A 20,508-nucleotide genomic window follows, 5' to 3' on the forward strand; every position below is an offset into this window, starting at 1 on the left:
CACATGACCCTGATTCCAAAGCCAAACAAAAACATAAGAAAAGAAAGCTATAGGCAATACCCCTGGTGCACATGGATGCAAAAATCCTCAATAAAATACTGCAAATCAAATTCAACAGCACTGCAAAAGCATCATATACTATGATCAACCGGAATTCATTCCTGTGATGCAAGGATGGTTCAATACATGAAATTCAGTCAATGTGATACATCATATATTAACATAATTTTTAAAATATTTATTTATTTTGAAAGAGAGAGGAAACATGAGTGGGGAAGGGAAGAGCGAGAGGGAGAGAGAGAGAGTCCCAAGCACTAAGAGTGCAGAGACTGATCCAGGGCTCGATCCCACAAACCATGAGATCATGACCTGAGCGAAAATCAGAAGTTGGACACATAACTGACTAAGCCACCCAGCCACCTCTAACACAATTTTAAAAATCACATCATCATATCAACAGATGCAGAAAAGGTATTTGACTAAAGTCAACATTTTTACATGATGAAAACTCTTAACAAAATACGTATAGGAGGAACATGCATCAACAAAATAAAGGCCATATATGAAAAACCCAGGGCTATCATCATAATCAATGGGGAGAATCTGAAGGCTTTTCTTCTAAGATCTGGAACAAGACAAGAATGCCTACTATCACCACTGCTATTCAATATAGTACTGGAAGTCCCAGCCAGACCAATCAGGCAAGAGAAAGAAATAAAAGACATCTAAAAGAAGAAGTAAAATTATCTGTGTGCAGACATGTTCATATATGTAAAAAACTGAAAATACTCAGAAAAACAGAAAACTTAATAGAATGAATAAATTCAGTAAAGTTGCAGGACACTAATTTGACATATAAAAGTCAATAATGTCACTATACACTAACAACAAACTATCTGAAAGAGGAATTAAGGGAATAATCTCACTTACATTAGCAACAGAAAGAATAAAATACTTAGGAATTACTTAACCAAAGAGGTAAAAGACATGTACACTGAAAATTATGAAACATTGATGAAGGAAATTTAAAAAGCCACAAGAAAAAGGACAGACATCCCATATTCATGGACTGAAAGAATTAATTTTGCTAAAAATGTCCATACCTCCCCCAGTAATCTGCAGATTCAATGCAATCCCTATTAAAATTCCAAAGATGTTTCCTTTTTTTAAAATTTTTTTAAATGTTTTATTTATTTTTGAGAGACAGAGAGACAGTGTGAGCAGGGGAGGGTCAGAGAGAGAGGGAGACACAGAATCTGAAGCAGGCTCCAGGCTCTGAGCTAGCTGTCAGCACAGAGCCTGACACGGGGCTCCAACCCACGAACCGTGAGATCATGACTTGAGCCGAAGTCAGACGTTTAACCGATTGAGCCACCCAGGTGCCCCCAAAGATGTTTTCTACAGAAATAGAAAAACAATCCTAAAATTCATGTGGAACTATAAAAGACCGCAAATTGTCAAAGCAATCTTGAACTAGAACAACAAAGCTAGAGGCATCACAATTTCTGATTTCAAATTATATTATAAAACTAGAGTAATCAAAAACAGTATGGTGCAGGCATGGAACCAAAGGAACAGAGAAAAAAACCCAGAAATAAACTCAGGCATTTGCTGTCAACTGATCTTTGGCAAGGCTGCCAAGAACACACGATGGGGAAAGGACAGTCTCTTCAACAAATGGTGCTGGAAAAACTGGAAATCTACATGCAAAAGAATGAAACTGAACCCCTATCTCACACCAGATACAAAAATCAAATCAAAATAAAATAATGATATAAAACTTGAAACTGTAAAACTCCTAGAAGAAAACCTTATTGACATTGACCTTGGCAATAATTTTTTGGATGTAACATCAAAAGCATAGGTAACAGGGGCACTTAGCTGGCTCAGTCCATAGAGCATGTGACTGTTTATCTAGGGGTTGGGAGTTCAAGCCCCATGTTGCACATAGAGCCTATGAAAGAAAGAGAGAGAGAGAGGGAGAGAGAGAGAGAAAAAGGAAGGAAGGAAGGAAGAAAGGAAGGAAGGAAGGAAGGAAGGAAGGAAGGAAGGAAGGAAGGAAGGAAGGAAGGAAGGAAGGAAAGTACAGACAACAAAGGCAAACATAAACAAGTATGGTTAATCAAACTAAAATGCTTCTAAAAAGCATAGCAAAGGAAACAGTCAACAAAATGAAAAGGCAATCTACTGAATGGGAAAAAATCTTTGTAAATCCTATATCCAATAAAGGGTTGATACCCAAAATATATAAGGAACTCATACAATTCAATACCCAGAATACAAATAATCTGATTGAAAAACGAGGGAAAGACCCAAGTAAACACTTCTCAAAAGAATAAATTCAAATGTCTAATAGGTAAATGAACAGACGCTTGGCATCTCTTATCATCCAGGAAATGCTAATCAAAAAGCCACAGTAATGATGTCACCTCTTACCTGTTAGGATGGCTATTATCAATAAGACAAAGGATAACAAATGCTCATGGGGATAGGGAGAAAAGGGAATCCTTGTGCACTGCTGGTGGGAATGTAAATTAGTACAGTCATTATGGAAAGTAGTATGAAGATTCCTCAAGAAATTAAAAATAGAACTACTTGTATGGTACTCAGCAATCCCACTTCTGGCTGTATATCCAAAGGAAATGAAGTCAGTATCTCAAAGAGATATCTGCACTCCCATGTTCATGGCAGCGTTATTCACAGTAGCAAAAATATGGTAAGAACCCAAATGTCCTTCAGCAGATAAAGAAAGAAAGGAAATGTGATCCCAACAGACCACATGTTGTGTGATTCCATTTATATGAAAAGTCCAGAACAGGAAAATCTAAAGAGACAGACAGTAGATTGGTGGCTGCCTGGGTCTGTGGGGGGCCGGGGGAGGGGGGAATTGGGATGTAATTGTTGATAGGAGCAGGATTCCTTTATGGCATGATGAAAATGTTCTAAAATTGATTGTGAATATACTAAAAACGCTGATCATATTGGTGAATTGTATGGTATGTGAATTCTATCTCAATAAAAATTATCATTTACCAAAAAAAAAAGGTTAAATGCAATAAGCTTTATCCTGAAAGAGAATAGGGACATTAGTGGAAAAACTAGTGAAGTATGAATAAAACCCATACTGTACTTAGTAGTAATATAATGATACTGGTTTCTTCGCTTTAACAAACATACTGTGGCAATGTACGTTGGTAACAATAGTAGAAATGGGAAAGGGTATGTAAGAATTCTCTGCAATTTCTTCAAACTTGCTGTAAACCTATAATTATCCCAAATAAAAAGATTTTTTAAATATTAAAACACATACACAGAGAAAGATCTTTTTTTGTAATAACATTCAAAGCGCATTTATAAACATGGGAAACTACTATATATTGTTTGGGGACACAAGTGCAAAATAGGATGTGAAAATATGTATGGGCATGATAAACACCAAAATCAGGAGAGTGCTGATCTCTGATTAAGAAGAGAGTAGAACATGGGGCGCCTGGGTGGCTTAGTCGGTTAAGCGTCCGGCTTTCGCTTGGGTCATGATCTTGCGGTTTGTGGTTTCGAGCCCCGCGTCGGGCTCTGTGCTGACTGCCAGCTCAGAGCCTGGAGCCTGTTTCAGTCTGTGACTCCCTCTCTCTCTGACCCTCCCCTGCTCACGCTGTCTCTCTCTCTCTCCTAGAAATAAATTTTTTAAAAAAACATTAAAAAAAAAAAAAAGAAGAGAGTGGAACAGAAACTGGAAGACATCGTAATACTTTCTTTTTTAATTAAAAAACATCCAAAGCAAAGAGAGGAAAATATTAAGTTAAACCAGAAGGTGTCCCAGGCATCTATTATTTTATTCCTTCTATGCCATGATATGTTTGAGATATTCTCTTTTAGACCTATGAATCAGGCAACGTTTGTGAACACCTCATGCGTCAAGTGCTAGTGTTGTGGATTGGAAAGGTATGACAAATGGTTGTATGTGATTAGGACTTGTGCAGGTAAGATCCAGTTCATCGCTGCTAAGAATGGCTATTTACTCACAAGAAGAACACACACATTTGTCATCACAGACCACTTGATTTTACCGTTAGGATGCTCGCTGCCTAAAATCGTACATGCTGTGACCTTGGGCAAGCCACCTAAACTCTCCTTGTCTCAGCTTTCTCCATGGTCAATGGAGATAATAATAGTGTCTTTCACACTATGTTGGGAGGATTATATGACATTATCCACGCAGAGTAGTGGCTCTGTCACCCAGGGGACATTTGGCAATGTCTGGAGATATTTTTGATTGCTACAAATTGGGGGGTGGGATGCTACCAGCATCTGGTTTATAGAGGCCAGGAATGCTGCGAAACATCCTAAAATGCACAGCACAGCCTCTCAGAACAAAGACGTATCCAGTCCCAAATGTCAGTCATGCCAAGATGGAGGAACCCTACTATAAAATGTTTAACACAGTGCCTGGTGCATAAACTGTGTTCTATGCTGTTAGCTGCCGTAATACCACCATCATTACTGCCGTAATGTAATACCAGAGGAGACCCGAACACATTGGTACCTGGATGTATCTTCTTTGGCCTGTTTAATAGGTATTTAAATTGGCCCCGACACAGTCTGCACTGTTGTCAGGATGACCACCTTGCCGAGCATTCCTTTAGAAAATAAGAAGCGTCATCTTTCTCCTTTGCTGTTTACAACTCTGCTCTTCCCTTCCCCTCCGCTGTCATTTTTTATTTCCACTTTGTAGCTGCATTAATTAACCCTGGAAAGGGTTCTGGATGCCCATTGACAGAAAGGACGTTTGCTTTCAAAGATAAAACTGTATCATTATCAAGCCTCCTCCCACAGCCCGAGAAAACAGCCTTCGGAAAGAGGCGCTCTGGGAAAACGATGGCAAATTATCCATTGTTAACCTTGGGCTGCTTTTAAAAAGAAAACATTTTGAAAGGAAAGAAAAGCAAAGACAAAGCAAATAGTACTCAAGTAAGTTGTGTGCCCACTACCAGGACCCAACATTGTAGCTGCTAAGCTAGTAAACAGTGGGTCAATCAACAGCCACATTGAAATGGTCCATATGGGGGACCTACTCAACTTACCCCATTTTCTGTAAAGAGAAGCTCCTCTCTAAAAACAAGCAAATCTTACAAATAAAGTAATAAAGAAATTTTAAAAAATAAAATTGAAAGCATTTTGGACCATAAATAAAAACAGATACCTTTATAATCTTAAGAGAAATATTTCCATCTTTTGTTTTGTACTTTATCTCGCCAACCACAACAAGGAGCATCCTGGGAGAGCTTGTACCTATGAATTTTGATTAGATAATTTCCTACTGAGGTAGAGAAGTATTAGCATATAACTGGGTTTTAAGGACAAGCCATGAGACCACCTGAGGATCAGCAACACTATTAATTTATTAATTCTGTAACAAAACGGCTCTTCTACAGTGAGCAATCCACATCTTCCTATTTTTTGTTTTTTAGTGCTGAGTGTTAGCAGAGGGTCCCTAGAAAGAGGCCAACTCTATCCCTAATCACCAAGGGAAAGAATTTCCTGAAAGCATTCATATTTTTTTCCACAGGAGAGACATACCCAGAAATTCAACTCATGAATGGGAAAAGATAAGGGGGTAGAGGAGGTATCTGAATAAAGATGAGGCCAATCCCAAGGTAGAAAACTGGTCTCTTCATTTGCGAGGTCTACATGTGTGCCTTCACAGTTGAAGGGAAACTGGTGACCACAGAATGTTCCTTGGGATTCATAGTCAAAATGGTCACCAAACAGAGTTAGTACATTGATGTGGGGCTCTCCATTTCTGGGATGACAGGAGAATGGACTCCACACAACATGATCGTTTGATGCCTGTATTCCTTCTCTTCTCCCACCCCCCATTTTTTCAGCCCTCCTCTCTTCTTCTTAATCTGATTCATCCTTCCTGACTCACAGGAACCCTTCTGTACCATCTTAGCTGAAACCAGTGAGCTCTGCCTCTCCCCAAAATCCAGTACATTATTCTAAGTGATAATATTGGAACATGATTATATTTGACTTGGCAGTTGCTTATACACTGATCAGTATCGTTCTTTGATTCTTTCTTGTCAGTGAACCTTGTCAATCCATACATTTCCAGGTCAAGGATTATCTCTAATTTTTTTTCTTTTTATTCCCTAAAGTGCAATGCTAGCTAAAATACTTAATAAACATTTGATATATTGGATTTAATTAAATAGATTGGAAGTCACATGGCCTGGATTTATCCCCCATTACTCACTTATACTTGGCATATGTGAGGGCATGAGTGTGTATAGATGTGTTTGGTGGGGGACAAGGGAGGAGATACAGTTTTTCACCTGGCACCACAAACCCAGAAACTGCCAGATTTCCAACTGCCAAGAATCTCTGCCATTAGGGCCCCTTCTCTAGAAATGAAGAGACAATGACTGGTTATCAAAGGAAGTCAAAGGAGAGCAATGGTACCAGAAGAGAGAGGAATTAAAGCAAGTCGCCTCCTCTTCTTCATCTCTTTCTCAAGCTCCTGCCAGCTAAGCACTTTCCTTGGTGCGATAGACATAATAATGGCCCCAAAAGATGTCCACATTCTAATCTCCAGAAACTGTGGATATGTTATGTTTCATGGTAAAGGGGAATTAATGTTGCTTTTCAGATGACTTTTGAAAAAGGAGATTATCTTGGAGTATCCAACTGAACCCAACATAACTATGGGGGTAATTTAAAGTAGAAAAAGAGGATAGAAGAGAAGTCAGAATCAGAGAGAGCTCTGACAACGCTATGCTGCTGGCTTTGAAGATGGAAGAGGGGCCACAAGCCATGGAATGGGGGTGGCCCGGGGAAGCTGCAGAAGGTGAAGAAACAGATTGTCCCCTAGGGGCTCAAAAGGGAACACAGCCCTGCCTCCACCTGGATTTTAGCCTGGTAAGACCCATTTTGGACTTCTGATTTCTAGAGCTATAATACCTTTATATGGTTTTAAGCACGAAATTTCTAGTGATTTGTGAAAACAGCAGTAGGAGATTAATACGTTTGCTGTCCTACAAAACTCCCATGTCCCCATATGAATTCAAGGCGGAAGCTGGACACATGCAGGACCACCTGACCATCTGCATCAGAATCACTGGGTGCACTTGGCCATAAAGATCATCCCAGGCCCATTTTGGACCTACTTCATCAGAATCACTGGAAGGTAGAGCCCTGGAATGCCCCTCGAGTCTTATTCACACTGAGGTCAGAAAACACTAGTGGTGGGAGTGCCTGAAAGACAGGAGACCCCCTCTAGCCATGGGGCCAGGGGCCAATCCCCGCTTTTCCTAAATCTCTGATTTTTCTTCACAGCTTGAACATGCTCATCCACATGGTCTTTCCTGACTCTTCTTACTACTCTTATTGTGGAAAGGTGCAATTGAAACCTCACTTTTGCATGAAGATATTTCAGTGTTTCTTTGTTCAAGTGGCCTCTTCCTGTTGCTACTGTAACCTATAATTCCAAACCTAGTAAAATGGAGGCCACACTCACGTGAAAAGATGCTCAACATCAGGAATCACTGGGAAAATGCAAATCAAAGCCACAATGAGATACAACCTCATGCCCATTAGGATCACTGCTGTTAAGAAAGAGAGAGAGAGAGAGAGAGAGAGAGAGAGAGAGAGAATAACAAGTGTTAGTGAGGATGTAGAGAAATTGGAACCCATCTGCACAACTGTTAGGAATGTAAAATATTGCAGCCACTATGTAAAACAGTATGGCAGCTCTGCAAAATATTAAAACTAGAAGCATCATGTGATCCAGCAATTCCAGGTATTTACCTATTTAACCAAAAGAATGAAAGCAGGGGCTCAAAGAGCTCTTTGCACACCCATGCTCAGGGCAGCATTGTTCACAACAGCTGAAAGCTGAAATCAACCCCAGTGCACATCAGCAGATGAATCAATAAACAAACTGTGGCCTCTCCATACAGTGGGATGTTATTCAGCCTTAAAAAGAAAAGAAATTGTGACACATGCTACAACGTGGATGAACCTGGAGAGCATTATGCTGAGTGAAATAAACCAGACCCAGAAAGATAAATACTGGATTCCACTCATATGAGGTACTTAGATGGTCCAATTCATAGAAACAGAAAATCAAATGGCTGTTGCCAGGGGCTGCAGGGAGAGGGATCTGGGGAGTTAATGCTGCCTGGGGACAGAATTTATCTTCACAGGATGAAAAGAGCTGTGTGGATGGGTGGTAGCAATGGCTGTACAACAGTGTCCATGTACTTAATGCCACTAAACTGTACACTTAAAAAATGGTTAAGGTGGTAAATCTTATGTTAGGTAGATTTTACCACAATTTAAAAACAATTTGAAATATAGACCCCAAAGAAAGGGCTAAATCATATATTAGGTGCCTGGAGGTAGGAGGAAGAGAAATATTAGGGGTGAGTTTTTCCTTCCCCCAAAATAACACAAAATGTGGCACAGCGCAAATCGTACATTTTCGTCATTATCATCTACAGACAGGGACAAAGCTCCCTCCACGTCCCCTACCCCTCCCTTGAGTTCTGAGTTTGTGTTATCTTCATTTATGGGAAACAAATCCTACTCCATAAGGATGTTTGTTTGTTTGTGTGTGTGTGTGTGTGTGTGTGTGCGCGCGCGCACGCGCGCCTGTGTGTGTTAGGGGGATAGGGAGACACAACTTGAACCACCCCAGCTCTGTGTCCTTCAAAAGCACTACCCTGGATGGAAACTGCACTGGCTGGAAATTACAATGGATGGAATTACTGCCCCCCACCCCCACTTTCTCCAACCCAGACACCACTTTTATCAGTGAGCACACAGGTGTGGTCACACCCTCGTTTTCTAATTAACCTCTTAGCCCATCCAAGTTAAGAGGTAAATTTATTTAGACTCAAAGTAGACAGTGATACGCCTGCTTAATTAGACATTTTATCTATTATCATTAAGTTTATCTTTGTTGGAAAGAGCTATTAATTTAATCACTATTTCCCAATCACAACCAAGCCGACATCCATCCATCGCTGTAGATACTTAAGCATGCAGGAGAAGAGGGAAAATCTATAAATCTACAATGACCAATCCCAAGTGAGTTCAGTTAGCAAAGAAGAGATAGGATTAGGCCATAATTAGGCAATAGATTAATAACGGCCAGTCAAGCTGATGCTGGCCATGCAGTGGCACTGAGACTTGACTAGGTTTTTTTAGAATTTGCTCCACAGCACTGTCTCTCAGCCTTGGATGTCTACACCATGGTCCTTTATCTTCACATGGTTTCTGAGCCCTGAAGACAATACATCAGAACCTTATCAAACATCAGTCTCCACAGCTGGAAGGGCCCCAAGAGAACACCTTGGAGATGGGGAACGTGAGGCCAAGGGACCGCGAGCAACTTGCCAAAAGACTAGGCATGCGCAGTGACAGACTGGGGCTGGAATTCAGGCCCCCAACCTTCAGCCCAAAGCTATTTCTACTCCACTGCCAACACATCACACCCGGCATCCAGTATTACACAATCCTACACAAATCAGGTAGAAACGGGCAGGTGGTTCAATCATTCATCAGCCATCTTCCACGACTTCATCCACACCCCTCAGTCACCCTGCATGTTTCCAGCAGGGCCTCACAGACGTCTCTTCAAACAGGCGGATACTGCTCTTTGGTTCCAGGGTCTCCTTAGGAATGAGAACCTCACAGAGGCAAGATCTTTCTTCTAAGAAAATAGAGACAACAGGCTTTATTTTCCCTCTTTGATCAGGGGAAACTAGGCTGTAGGATGTCTGCCCTGCTTGGTGGTTAGGTACTAACCTGGGAGATGGGGACACCCACCAGCACCTTCACGCCCCATCATCGCGGAGCAGGAAAGGGGCCACGCACTGCCCTTAATTCATGAGGCATTTCTGTGGGCAGCAGGGCAGGCACCGGGTGGGAAGCCAAGGGTGTCAGCCGAACGCAGCCCCACCCTTTTCACCCACCAGCACCAAGTAACTGTGTTTTGAGGCTTCCTTTCAGAAGAATCAATTTCTTAAAATAGTGAAGAGTTTGAGAAACCCAGTATCCCAAGAATAGAGAAGAGGAGCTTGTGTGTGTGTGTGTGTGTGTGTGTGTGTGTGTGTGTGTGTAAGAGAGAGCAAGCAAAAGGATCATGGTGGCAGTTAAGATTCGAAAAAGCACATGCTTAGAGCTAACTCACTGGCCTAAACCAAATGCTCATAATCAAAGGGAATGCCATTAATGGGCGCTGAGCTCACTGAGTTAATCAGAAATGTAGAACTTAAGGTCGATAGAATAGCCTTCACTCACCACACATTTCATGCTGCATTTTCAATTACCCTCTAGGCAATTAACTGTGCAGCTTAAATGAAATGTGTGGAATTCAGGAGAGATTAAACCTAATACAGTCTGCTAGCAAAGCTTCAGCATTCAGAAGTTTAATGAGGTGATAATGGGGAAGAAACTGCCCTAACCCTTGCTAAACCAGCCTGCACCTAATCTCTCCTGCATTGTCAAAAGCATGCAGTAATCAGAGCCTCCCCATAGAGTGGATGAAAATTTGGAAGCAGCTTTTTCTTGCCCCTTTCTCCACCCACCTCCAGATTTCCCAGACCCTCCCAGGAATGGCAGTAAAATGGAACCCTCCACAAACCTCAATATTTGGTTTTCTGGCTGTTTGGGTTAAGCTATTTGTGAGATTGTTTTTTCCTCCCCCAAATTATTCAACTTTTTCTTGTCTTTTTTTTTTTTCTAAATTAGCAAACATGCATTCTTTGTGAGGCAATTAATATTTTAAAGTGGACTGTTTATGAATTATGGAGTTTTTTCTAATTTTTAAAAACATTTATTTATTTTTGAGAGAGAGTATGAGCAGGGGAGGGCAGAGAAAGGGAGAGGGAGACACAAAATCCAAAGCAGGCTCCAGGCTTCAAGCTGTCAGCCCAGAGCCTGACGCAGGGCTCGAACTCATGAACTGCGAGACCATGACCTGAGCTGAAGTCAGCCACTTAACCGACTGAGCCACCCAGGCACCCCACCATTTGTGAATTATGTTTAAGGGAAATAGGCTTCCTGAAATGGTATAGAATGTAGATTTTGGAGATGTGGATTCTCTTCCATCTTAGTCTATCAGACAAGCTGGATGACATTGCAAAAGTCACTTAACTTATTCCCATCCCACGTTTATTTATGCAACAAACATTTACTATACGCCTGTCATGGTAAAGAAGGCTGGCATGGGTATCAGTAGGGAGGCATGAAGATGTATAGGATACGGCCTTAGTCCCAGAGAGATCAAAATCTCTGTGTGGATCTTGGTATCTACGAAGTGCCCAAAGTTGACTATAAATAAAGTGCAATAGGATTCAGAGAGAAATTCCTTTGGCAGAAACAGATCCCAAAAGACTTAGTGATGTCAGCCACACCCAGGTTGGACAAGTGAGATTCAACAGACAGAAAAGAGAGTTGAAAATCAAGGGCAAACCCCAAAGTGGGACTATATAATGCAAAATGTGTTTTCAAAGAGGAGAGGTCTAGAGGCACCTGGGTAACTCAGGTGGTTAGGCATCCAACCCTTGGTCATGATCTCATGGTTCATGGGTTTGAGCCCTGCATGGAGCTCTGTGCTGACAGTGCTGAGCCTGCATGGGATTCTCTCTCTCTCTCTCTCTCTCTCTGCCACTCTCTCTTTCTTTCTCACAAATAAATAAATACTTTAAAAAAATAAATAAGAAAGAAAGGAGAGGTCCAGTTCAGCCACGCTGGCAGACCATAGGTAGAGCAAAACCAGCACATGAGAGCTTTCCAAGGCCATGCTGAGGAGTTGAGAACTCATCCTCCACCTGGCCTCATGTTTCAGGTGGAATAAAGCAAAGAAGAAACTAGAACAGGAGGCTAGTTTGCAGGACAATGGACTAGGTTGGATGCAAGCTAATAAGACATCAAGCGAGCATGAAGGCAATGGAAATAGAAAGAAATGGACCAAAGCAAGAACTATAACAAAAGAAATTTCCTCTCGATTCTGGAGCTCACCTTGAGGATAAGGAGGATATTAAAACTGCCTGAGGTTTCCAGGAAGGTACGGAGAATGATAATGGTAAGAATATTAACTTATTGCTAGTTGGAGAGGAACATTTTTTACATTTTAGAGTATTTGAGATTTAGGGGTTGACCAGATCTCCAAGAAGATGCTAACAAGAATTTAAATGAAGGGCTGTAGTTTGAGAGAAACCAGAGCCTCCAACTCATTTGTAAAGTGAAGATTTAGACAAGATCAGTAAATTCCCAATACTGAGTGCATATCCCATATTAGAATCTCCTGGAACTTTCTGAAAGAACAGATGTCCAGGTCATACCCCAGACCAATTAAGGCAGAATTCCTAAGAGGTGGGGTCTTGGTGGGCAACCACCAGAAAGATGATATATGGCAACTCCTAGCTCTTTGATGATTCCAATCTCACCTTTTTCTGAACAAGACTGTGGGGGGAAGGAAGTTCAATAACTTTTACTCAGTTCAACAAAGATTTACCTCAAGAGTACTCAAGAGAGAGAAACACTTTACTAAGTATTCCCAAGTGAAGCCTGGTTTCTATGTTCTGTACCCCCACTGGCAGCATTTTTATATCCCCCCCCCATCCACCAGCACCACCAAGAGAGAGCTACAGAAGAGTTAGAAAGAAAGAAAACTAAGGAAGTCAGTGGGTTGGGGGGGGGGGGTATAGGAAAGGAACTGGGGATGGGGGAGGTTGACCAAATGTCTGGAATCCTGAGTTACTGCAAGTCAGGGCAGGTTGGGATCTGCACTGACTACACACAATCATTTCTACACTCTGGCCTTCTTAATGATCCCACACATATTCTTGATTCCTTACAACTTGGAAATTTCTTTCCATCCATTTTCTCATTTGATCCTACAACTACCCTGTGAGCTAGACAGAATGGCATTATTCATGCTTTTTACAAATGGGGAAACAGAGCGCTGGAGATGGAAGCAGCCCTTGACCCAAGAATCCCAGGTAGTAAAGCCAGGATTGGAAAGGACAGAGTCCTCGGGCCAGAATTCTTCCCACCACATTCTGCTGCCTCTACAGAATGGGGAATCTAGGGAATCTGATGGCAATGTGGGTAAAGAATCAGAGGCAAAGACTTCTTCGTTAAACATCCACTTGGTCGGTTTATAAACCTTGTCCTCCACCAAACTTTGAACTAGAACTCAAAGTATGAAGCAAGACTGGCTACTTTTAATCTTATCCCTGGCATTTTTCTCTTCTTTCCTCTATCCAGAGGCAGAGGTGCCTAGGAGCAGTGAATTCAATACAAAGCAGGAAGACAGAGAAGCAAACAATATGTGTCCTCCAGAAGCCGAGTAACCACAACTATTTATCAGGATTTATGGAGCAAAGGCTGTGCAACACTGACTGGAGATAGTACAGATATGTCCACCCACGTGAGTCCTTCTGGTACATGGCAGGTACTCAAATATCTGTGGAACAAGATACGGGGATTCTATTCCAGAGACCTCACACTACCTTGTCAACACAACTTTGCTTTGACTAAAACAGAACACTATATATTGTATTCCATTTGTACCCATTAACATGCCAAATATAAGCTAATATATATTCCCACAATCAGGGAGAATCCAATGGTGAAAGCCACTCTCTCAGGAGTCAGTGAGCTGCAAGACACAGAAATTCACTGAAGCTGAAAATAGTGTGTTGTAGGATACACAGAACTTCCTGCCATGGAAACAGACCTTGGTCCACCCCTCAGGACCCATGTGTTCTCTCCCAGCTCTTTCCCTTCTCCATTCCTCTCTGCAGGATTTCTCTGCATGATATACAAAACATATCCTTTACTAGACCTTTCAGGACTACTTTCATCTCCTATTCAAAATTCTCAAAAGAGAGAATTGAGTGCTGGCCCTCCAGTGGATTGTCTGGACTTTTGTCAAATACTTACCACCAGTCCAATTAGGGGAAAGGAGGAAACATGGTGAAAATATGGTTCCCTTGGCCCCACCCCTTCTGTCACTGAAACTACTGGTGAAAGGGAAGTAGTTTCCATAAAAGGAGGCTGTGGGCAGAGTAAGCATTCCCAAACATATCTATTATGGTCATTATCCTACGTAATTGTGCTAAGAAGTTGTTTTATCTAAATTACCTAAAATCAGACCACACTTATGGGTCCCTGTACCTCCATGAATCTTCACATTACCTATCTGAGCATGAGCCTTATGTTGTATTTCCCAACACAAATTAGGAGATGAGCCACTTTTTAAAGCTATTACCTGTTTCAAGTGAGTGGAATCTTGAGTGTTGATTGCAAGAGATGGCTTTAACTTTTCAACATTTTTTCTTTGAAATTAAGTGTTGTTACTCACAATATTAATGTAAATGACATATAATTTAGAGATTTGCTTTTCTGTTCAAAAACACCTATTTTTTTCTTAGCGACCTAGTACTGAGAAGTATGACTTCCAGAGAAGAACCCCTAAACCCTGTCCAGCAAATATTCCAGTACCTTCCACGTGCCAGGCGCCAGGCTAGTCTAGGGACGCCATCACTTCATCCTCTCAACTACCCCTCCAAGGAAGGTGTCATCATCTCCCCTAAGCAAATGAGGAGCCTTCCAAGGAGTTTATACTTTAAGTAGAGCAGTTTAGTGGAGTGCTTCAATGTGGGCCCACAATCCCTGAGGCTGTGTTCCTTTGGGCAAGCAATTAACATCTCTGTACCTCAGTTTCCTAATCTATAATATAGCGAACATTAGTCCCTATCTCATACGGTTGCTATAAGAATTGAACAACTCAGTGAATGAAAAGCTCTTAGAAGAGAGCCTGGCATGTAGAAAACACTCAAAAATGCTACCAGTTATTGTTGTTATAAGAATGTGGCTTAGAACAATACACATGAAATAATAGCAAGTATCTTAAGACACCGCATGTTTAAGTGCTAAGCCAAGTGCCACATTCAAAGAGAGAAGGAAACGGGTGGGAGGTGGCCAGCCTGGAAAGTTGAGACTTGAGCTAAGCCAGCTCCTCCAGGCTGGAGATGTGGGCAGGTGGGGAGGGTGGGGAGGGTGGGCAGCTTGCCCTAAAGTCGCTGAGGTGCACCAGCTGGACAGAGGTGAGGTAGGGCCGACCAGAATGCGCTGCCCCATGAGTGCCCCTGTGTGTGCTGGGAAGGGAAGCAACACAGCAAGTGGATGGGAAGAAGGGGCCAGATGGAGTCAAAACGGGATGGAAGCTTCCTGGGTAAGTTCTCTAACAGAGGAGTGGCCGGGTGAAGATGCTCGGGACAGAAGCAGAGCTGATCCGAATGGAAGGAAACGGCCCTCCTGCCTCTGGCACCAGGCACCCAAAGGCAGTACCTCACTCCCTGACACAGACAAGTGGGCTCTCCTCTCTGGGCCTCAGTTTTCCCATCTGTAAAATGTGAATGGGGCACCAGATGGCTCAGTTGGTTAAGGGTCCAACTTCGGCTCAGGTCATGATCTTACAATTCACAGTCTTAGGCCCCAAGTCAGGCTCTGTGCTGACAGCTCAGAGCCTGGAGTCTGCTCCCGATTCTGTGTCTCCCTCTCTCTGCCCCTCCCTTGCTCCCTCTCGCTCGCTCGCTCTCAAAAAAAAAAAATTTAATGTGGAGACAGGGACAGAGCCTGGGGACAGAGCAAGTTCTGGGAAAGTAGGAGAAATAGTACATGACTGACTGTCTTCCTTTTCCTTCACGTCCTTTCCCCCAGTCTCAGAACTCACTTAGGCACAAGAGTACAACTGAGTTTGCAAAATCGCCTGACGTCCTTAGGCAGAAGACTACGGAGATGCCCTTTCTCTCCTCCGTATCTGCCATCATTTCTGCAAAGTCCAGGTATTTGTCAGAAGTCCTGGCTCCTCTACTTAGCAACCTGAGGGATGTGAGTGTGTCTTCACATTTCTGGGCCTCAGCATTGTCAGCCATAAAGTGGGATATAATACCTGAGCGGCTACTCATGAGAGGGCTGTGAGGGTCACATGAAGCTTTGTGAAAACAAGGGAAGCTCCGCACACCCTGGTGGAAACATGGGCCGTCATGTCCGGAAAGGGGCAATGAAGTTGCAGTCAGGCTTCACCCGGGACAAGCTGTGTGACCTTGAACATAACACTATTATGCCTCAATTTCCTCCCTATAAAGTGGAGAAAATACCCAAATTATAAGCTATTTGACTATTCAAGGGGTGGGGCCGTGAGGAGATTGCACTTAAGCCAGTTTCTAACTAAACGTAGAGTCTGAAAGTAAACCTTGCATAGTATTAATTCTTTAAAAATTCAAGTTGGAAAAAAATATCGGAATTAGGATTCAGAGAGAATCTTGGAATGCCATTGTAACTGACTAAGTCTTGAAAAATTCTAATAGGAAAAATATATCTGATTTAGGAGTCAGAATCTCAGAACGCAGACAACATGGACTCTTGATGCCTTGGGCTCAGGGAACATCCGTAGCTTTTCTGCCAGCTCCTGAGCCAGGTAATGAAGAAGGCAGTCCAGGAAGAGAGAGAAGTCTGCCGAGAACAGGGAGCATGGGCGATGTGTGCAGCCAGGCCACTGCAAGGGCATGTGGCCTGAAGGCAGCCCCCCAAGCCTATAGGGGAAGAAGCGCTAGGATGCAGTGTTCAAGAGGGTGGCTCTGTTATCGGGGGGCTGGGGTCTGTGTGCATACTACATGGCTTTATGGAGAAGCTTTAATGAGCTAATCCCTGCAAAAGCACTTAGCCCAGTACCTGGGTCAGAGAAAGCACTCAATACACATTTGCTCTTGATATTGGTTTTGTTCAATAAACATATTGAGTACTGAGCCAGCTGCCGCATACAAAGATGAATAAATCCAGTCCTGGCCCCTGAGAGCACATGTGCACAAAGCGTTGAGGAATCCACCTGTGTACATACTTAGTCACAACCTTCTAGAGTTTGGGCGAGCGGTTGTAAGGAGAGTTTCCAGGCCATCATAACTGGAATGTTTATTTCCTACAGATGCAGATGTAGGTTTCATTCCTAGAGAGCCCTTTCTACCACCAATATGCCGCATGTACTATATGCAAATTCCGGCATATGCTTTTTGTAGATAACTACTAAGTACAAATATTAAATCCAAATACTGATTATCAAAGTCATCCTGAAAATATTCTTCTGGGAGAATTGTTCAACATGGACTAGAGCAGCTGAAGTATCTTAAAATAAGAACGCAATGAAGGTTAGACAAAGAACATCTCTTCCTGGTAAATCTCCCCAAAGCAAGAGGAAGCTTTTTTTCCCCACTGCTCTCAAGAGCTTCAAACTGTAGTCAGAACTGTGAGTCATATGTCTCAAAAACTTCTCCTTGCCAATTTGACGTTCACAAATACCAGTGAAGATGTGTAAACTGTATATTCTGGGGAAGCAGCCTTTTCCTAGAAGACTTCTTTGGCGATCTCCTTTCATGAGTGTTAAATAGCTCTAACCTCTGGTGTATTCCAGCACTGTTAAATGCTTCTTACTATTTTTTTTTAAGTGTTTATGTACTTATTTCAAGGGGTGGGGGTGAAGGGCAGAGAGAGAGAGAGAGAGAGAGAGAGAGAGAATTCCAAGCAAGCTCCACAGTGTCAGCATAGAGCCCAATGTAGGGCTTGATCTCATGAACTGAACCTTGAGATTATGACCTGAGGCAAGATCAAGAGTCAGATATTCAACCAACTGAGCCACCCAGGCACCCCAATACTTTATACTATTAACTCATCTCAGCTAAGCAATTTGCTAGTTCACACAGGAGACTTAACATCTGTGTGTCCCGATGTGCCAGCCTGTGAGATGGGGATAATTAATAGAAACTATCTCATAGGATAATCTGAGGATTAGTGAGTTACCACACACAAAGTGTCTAGAACAGCACCTTGATAATAAATGTTCGTATTAGCTATGATCGTTACTATCATCATTACCAATTCTGCAGGGTTTTTTTTATATTTGTACCTGCTGCTTCCTTCAGATGCTTCAAATAAGCCAATGAGTTCTGTTTCCTAAGTAAACAGACCATCCTTACTTTACTTCTGTGGAAAATGTCTTTCTTTGATGTCTTACCAATCTACTCGTAAGTGTTCTAAAGAGAAATTATATCTTTTTGCCAAAGTGCTTAGTAAAACGGCACATGAAATTTTCCCCCTCATGAAGCAGCTCATTGCATTTTTATCACCAATGGTTGCATTGAAAATCAGAGGGAATTTTATTGTGATAAGAGATGTCAGAAAATCAGAAGGCCATGCGGACTAGGGCAGAGCAGCTAAGGGGGATCAGCCACTGAGAGGCCCCCACAGGTCCTGCGGGATCGGGGCTTCTGCTGGGCCACTGCTTTAGAAACTTCATCCCATGGGGCGCCTGGGTGGCTTAGTCGGTTAAGCGTCCGACTTTCGCTTAGGTCATGATCTCGCGGTTCGTGGGTTCGGGCCCCGCGTCGGGCTCTGTGCTGACTGCCAGCTCAGAGCCTGAAGCGTGTTTCAGTCTGTGACTCCCTCTCTCTCTGGCCCTCCCCTGCTCACGCTGTCTCTCTCTCTCTCTCCTAGAAATAAATAAAAAAAATATTTAAAAAAAAATATATTAGAAACTTCATCCCAAACCCTCATTATTCAAAATGCAGTGCATGGGCCAGAAGCCTCATCATCACCTGAGAGCCGGATAGAGATGAAGAGCCTCAGGCCCCCTGAGACCTACGGAATCAGAATCTGCATTTTAACAAGGTTCCCCAAGGGATCATACACACGGTAAACTTTGAGAAGGACCTATTTAGGCGACTTTTCAAAAACACCAACACCCGCATTTCATTTCCCGCATCAGTAAAATCAGATTCTCTGGGAGTGAGGACTGGGTCTTGGCATTCTTTGAAAGACCCTAGGTGACTCTTCTGTGCAGCTAAGGTTGAAAAGACCACAGGAAAGGACAAGTGGCTATGGCAACGTGACCAGGCACCAACCTGAAGAAGGATGGAAAACCCAGAGCAGAAGCAAGATTGTGAGTGCCTATGTAGAGGGATGGATGAGCAAGAGGGCAAGGAGTGTGTGGTGGCTAAAATGTAAGACAGGGTCATGGAGGTGAGGGCAGACAGACAGAAGACAGGTCATGAAAGGTAAGGGACCACGCTCTGGTAAGGACTTTGGAACGTATCCTGTGAAGGGAGGCTTTGGAGGGTTTTAACAAGCACTCAATTTTGTGTATCAGAAAGATCAGTCTGTCTGCTGTAGGGAATGGATTTAGCCGGGACAAGACTCAGTATCCTGATAGTACACTATCCTGTACTGGAAGACCATGTATCATTTTTGATAAAGACAAAAGGCCTGGATCAGGCTAATCGTATTGAAGTTAGGGACAGGGGGATAGTTTCCAGAATTAGCAGAGGAAAAATAGCCAGCACTTGATGTGGGAAGGAATTTGCTAAAAGGAAAACCACAGAGCCAGGATAATCAGTTATAGTGAAAGAGTCTAGCATCCCAAGCAGATGACCATGCAGACCTGTAAGAGGGAAGATGGGATTTCAGAATCCACCTAGCATGTCCCTAAGCCACCAGGGAACTTGGGGTGGAGAGAGGGCATCACTAGGTAAGTACATGACCCATCTAATGGGACACAGGTATTCTAGCTTGGCATTTGCATGCTTTCTTCCCAGAGGACCATCAGCTGCCAAAGGGCCAGGACTGGTACCTTCCTTCTTGTATCCTGGAGCCCATCCTGGAACCTAGCACACAGCAAGCGCTCAATCAGTGTTTATAGGCTGAACAGAAAGAGGGAAGGGACCCCCCAGAAAGGAGTATAGAGGGCCAGACTCTCCAAGCCAAAGAGCAGAGTGGACCCATCTACTTTTCAAACTGCGGCCTGAGAAGCTTCTTTCATGAAGAGTGAACCAGATCCATGCTTCTCAAAGCTTCATGTGCATCTGAATCTTGCACCGGGGATGTTGGAAACTGAAGATTTGGACTCAGGAGGGCTGGGGTGGGATGAGATTCTGTGTGTCCGCTAATGATGCCTTAGACACACTCTCAGTCGCAAAGAACTACTTAAGCAGCAGGCCTGGTCCTGTGGATCAGGCAGTAGCAGCTGGAGTAACCTTGAAACTTCCCCCCAAGTGGTTTTCTCTGTTTTTCTAGCTAACTTTCCTTAAGGGATTAAACCTCAGACCTATGAGCAGAAAAGAGCCTGAAGAGATGTCCCACTGCTGGGCTGTGAAAGGCACAGAGGTAGGAAATCAGACCCCTGTGCCCAGGGGGTGGGGACAGGGGGTGGGGGCAGCAGTAGGGGCAGAAGGAATTAACCTGCAGAAGAGGTGGAGTCTTCCTGAGCCAGGACTCCATGTTCAAGGGGGACAGTGGGCAGTCCCATTTCAACCCCTAGCCCCCTGCCTTTTACAATGGATTCTCTGGTCTTTCTGCTCTCTGAATTCACCCCTGTGTGCTAAAAACAGGCTGAGTATAGCCTTTATCCCCGCCATTTCTGGCATCTCTATTCCTGTAACATGC

This window comes from Hyaena hyaena, unplaced genomic scaffold (genome assembly GCF_003009895.1).
Source record: "Hyaena hyaena isolate Hyena2069 unplaced genomic scaffold, ASM300989v1 scaffold_33, whole genome shotgun sequence".
In the NCBI taxonomy this organism is placed as follows: Eukaryota; Metazoa; Chordata; class Mammalia; order Carnivora; family Hyaenidae; genus Hyaena; species Hyaena hyaena.